This window comes from Gouania willdenowi, chromosome 15 (genome assembly GCF_900634775.1).
Source record: "Gouania willdenowi chromosome 15, fGouWil2.1, whole genome shotgun sequence".
NCBI lineage: Eukaryota > Metazoa > Chordata > Actinopteri > Blenniiformes > Gobiesocidae > Gouania > Gouania willdenowi.
Window position 1 is genome coordinate 8,842,080 of NC_041058.1, and position 4,948 is coordinate 8,847,027.

A 4,948-nucleotide genomic window follows, 5' to 3' on the forward strand; every position below is an offset into this window, starting at 1 on the left:
CCTGTTTCAAAGACGGTGTGTTGAATTTAATAATTATGGAAGTGCCTAGAAAAAGGTTGCTACTTTCAGAGTGTCACAGCAAATTTGCGGTTGACCTCATTTGGAGGCATGATTTATTGCTCTGGTTGAGTGATGGAGTCCAGGCGAGGCATTGATGATTTTATAAAAAAGGTTTATTATAAAACTAAATAAAAAAAGAGTACAAAGATGGACAAAATTAGTGACCGCCCGGGCGGACGTCCGATGATCGAGTGGCACACAGTTCTAACTCATCACGTATATTCCCCCTCAGTCCCCCTCCCTCCTCCCCCCAGGAGATAAAGAGGACAGAGGAGGTGAAAGAAGAGGGTGAAAAGAGACAGTTTCTTCTTTAGGTCAAAACAACCAGTTCTCTGGTATCTCCTGATTGTCGTGAGTGTTGGAGGTGTGTGCGTGTATGGTGTTTGTGTGTATGAATGGATTTGTATTGGGTGTTTATGTGTGACTATGTGAGTGTGTGATGCCACTGTGTCTGAGGGATAAGATGTGTTTTGGGAAGCTGACCTCGAGAAGAGAGCAGAAAACATGACAGCAGAAATGAAAAGTCTCAACTTAAAGCCTTAAAAAGAATAAGGTCTATGAGTAAATATGTTAATAAACATAACTAACAATTTTTGCCCTGACAAGAGCTATGGGAGGCTTTAACCCTCTTATTATCATTGGGGTCTATTTGACCCCATTCAATGTTCAGCATTTAAAAAAATAAGTTTTGTTTTTTTTTTCCTTCATATGTCATGACTTTTCCTGATTTGATAGGTACAATAGATTAGCATAAAAATATGATAATTTTTCAAAGTGCTGAACGCATATTGCACACATTTGTGTTCCTATGGGATCAACAGACCATTTCATGTGACGTATGTATACTAAATTAGGTGCATGCACGCGTAGGCTCGGTGCAAAACAAACGGAGAATTGATTGTACTCGGCACGCGATTGAAACACTTGTTTTTGTATAAAAACAAGGTGTCTATCTGTACGGTTGCCGTACAGACAACCCCCGGTGCTATTGGTATGGTTACCGAAGTACAAGTACGTCTTAGGGTTAGGTTATAACCAAACATTGCAACAATGTTTAGGGTAAGGTTTAGTCCTAGTCACGTGACCTAAACTGAAAACATAACGAATAAAAAAAAAAATCAGCTGGTTTATGATAGAAATAAACAGCATAAAGTGGCCAAATAACCACGTTGCGTTTGTTCAGAAACCATCGTGTCTGCGTAATCGCTGCTGAGCTGATGGTGCGCGGTAGTGGACGGAGCGCTATCTCAGTCTAGATCCAATGAAAAGTGGCCATAAAAAGCTGTGAATTGACTGTTATGCAGACGTGGGACAGTGAGGAGACTTAATAACTCACTGCCATTGACGTACATATTCGTCATTTCCAATCCTAGTGTTCACTTCCATTGACGAATATGTACGTCAATTGTGTTTTATTACTGGGGTTGGTAGGAGACAGTGACGGAATTCTCCTTTGAATATCAGGCTTGTAGTATGGTGTAGTGACCAACTGGTGGCAGCAGCGCACGTTTGGATGAGAGATCACCGTGATCAACAGACGTGAGAGGAAGAGGAAAGGCACTATGAAGGGATATTGTGAAGTATAAAGCAGCTCACAGTCAAGCAGAGCATGTGTGGAACTAAGTGGACTATTGAGAATGTCGCGATGGTGAGAGAAAACGATCAACAAACGGCTGAGTAGGAGAAAGTTGTGTTTGTGACCTGAGACTTCGAGGAAGTCCAACAAACGGTAAGGAAAGCATAAAACTCTGACTTTGATAGCAAATTATTAATAATTTTTGCCATCAAAAGCCCAGTCCCAGTGTTGTGTTTGTAGTTTTATAGAAGGAAACCAATGTTGAGGTGTTTGAGCTGTCACTGAAGCTAAAAAAATTAGCCTTAAAGTCACAGACAGGTTTTTTTCTGAAAAAGCGTGCGTTCTCAGCTTTTTGCTCACAAACTGAAGTTTACCTATATTCAACTGCTGATTATGAAAGAATGAATCACGCTAAAAACAAAATAAAAGTAGAGTCTAATCTTTCAGAATCTGATTCCAAATTTTAGATTGACATAGTACAAAATATTCTGTGGGTCTTAAACTGTTAATTTATACTGAACGCCCCTCATTGGCTAGTTTAGGTCACGTGATAGATGCACCACGTGACTTAAAATAACCGTCTGTTTTATTTTAGCTCAGATTTATTTTTTAGCTACCCCGCTAACCCTTTTATTTTAGCCCTAACCCTAAACCAGGAAATACCGTAAAATGTTAGTTTTTTCGTATATGTTTTTTTAAAGGTGGAATTTGTTGTGTTAACTATGTTAAAATGAAAAAATATATATGACAAAAGTAGGATTTGAACCCACGGCAATGGAAGGAAGAATCATTTAGTTAGGTGCTTAGAACACTTGGCCATTCTGGTATGCTTTTATGTTTTATTTCGTATATACTCTGGGTTTTTCTATCAGATATGTATAAATGTCTGGCCATTGAACATTGGGCCTGGAGCACACATCGGATGACCACTCGTTTTGGGGAATGCTGCATGGGTCCTGCAATCGTTCACACCTGTACTTAAAGTGAGTTTCCTTAAATGGGCGACCGCATCCTCATGACATGCTTCCTACATACTAGGAACTATTTTCGAGCCTTAACAGCAGTTCATTCACTGCCATTTTCAATTTTTCAAGCTTCACAATATGTAGACGACATGGTTTCTGCACCGAGTATGCGCGCGCACATCAGTCACGTGTTTCATGTTTGTCCACAATGAAATGGGTCTATTTGACCCCAACCTATTTTAGCTGTGTAATACTTGTTTGGCAGCCCTTTATCCAAATCATTCCTCATTATGCAGATTGTATTACAATCTGCATGTGCTCTCTCTGTGTTGAATTCTGATAATCATTTTCTGGAGGCAAATATCTCTGGGGTCAGATTGACCCCTAAGGGTAAAATGTGTTAGTGATGATATTTGAGGATAATAGAAGGGTTAAAAAGCCAATTTTCTTACATCTTGAATTCTTTTTTGCCTTTTTACATGCATGAGTTGAAGACTTTTGAGCAAGTATGTGTGAGATTGTGTGTGTGTGTTTCCTGCCCCTGACAAACTAGATAGGATGCAGTTTGCTGCAGTGTGCTTCGTGTACTTAGCAGCACTCAGCAGTGACGGCTCGTGGACGCGGCCCCTCAGCTTGACTGACTGCTGCATAATGGAAACAAAAGGTTCTTGTTGCAGTCACTCTCAGAGTGGAACTCACAAATAGCTCAGGCAGCCAGTGAAATACTACCTGGCTGCACCGTTTTTTAGGTTACAGGCGACAGCTGCGTTACAACAGGCTCCGCCCACGTTTTAAAGATGAAATGTTTTCAACTGGCTGACATGTTTAGTAAACATCGAACAAATGCTGTTTCATTATTACCTCTTGTTCTGTCACCTGGAATGCAAATATGTGATTAGACCCGACTAGTCAATCACATTTTAAAATTGTGTGGACGGAAGTCTATGGGGTGCTGAATGTAAAAACCTGGTCACTTATTCATAGTCGACATATTTTGAACATTTATCTCACTTTCCTCACACTTAACAATTTTTTCTTTTATTTCAGACAGATTAATGTTCTACATCATTGTTAAAATCTGTACGCGTGAAAAACTTATCTAAATGTTAATTCTTAATGTTAATGCTACATCTAAATCTAAATGTTAAATTTATATCTAAATATACATTTTAAATCTAAATGTTAAATGTAAGTCTAAATGTTAAATGTATATTTAAATCTAAATGTTAAATTTATATCTAAATCTAGATGTTCAATTTACATCTAAATCTAAATGTTGAATTTACATCTAAATCTTAATGTTGAAATTACATCTAAATCTTAATGTTGAAATTACATCTAAATCTAGATGTTAAATTTACATCTAAACTAAATGTTAAATTTATATTTGAATCTAAATGTTAAATCTAAACCTAACTAAGTTAACTAATTTTTGCCAATGACAAAGATACCGAGGATGCAGAAGAACCCTTTGTATTTGCTTTTTTTTTTTTTCTAAACATTTAGCTTTACAATTGGCGACAGATTTAGCATTTAGATTTACATTCACATTTGGTTTTACATTTAAAATGTAGATTTAACATTTACATTTAGAATTTACATTTCACATTTCACATTTGTATTTAGATTTAATTTTTTATTTTTACACATTTTTGGTATAGAAAATGCTGTTTTACATGAATTTGTCTGAAATAAAGGAAAATTGAGCTAAATGTTCAAAATGTGTCTGCTATGAAACAGTGACAAGTTTTTACATTTGTCACCCCATAGAAGTCTTCTTTCAGGCAGCTTCTTTTTTTTTTTTTTTCAATGCGCATCTTATGAGACAAATCTTCAGTCGACGGAAGTCAAACAAAGAAGTGCATTTCCTCTGTGAAAGGGGAGTGAATAAGTAAACACACACACAGCACTTCTAATAGATTAAGGAGATTGCTGGGATGCTTTCCACTGTGGGAGAATGTGAAGGAGGGAGCGACCATAAAGAGAAGGATGCAGAGCTCAGGGGGATTAGAGCTGCCCACCTGTCCATCAAAAATCCTCTCAGCTCGAGGCAGAGAAACTACAACAGAATCTACAGCTTCACAGCGTTCATCCTTTCATCTCACTCTGCCTCTCTGACCACTTTATTCTTTTTTTTCTGGCTTGACTTGTGTCTCTTTGCCTCTTCTCTTCTTTCTGTACCTGCTTCTTCAAAATTTCACAAGCCAGTCCTTCTTTTTCTGTATTTTAGGAACTACACAGGTTCTAAAAAAAACCAAACAAGAAGCTATTTGCATGTGATGCTTCAAACTCTAATGTAATCCGTATTTACCCTATGTAATTCTCCTTTTCACCTTCACTCATGCTA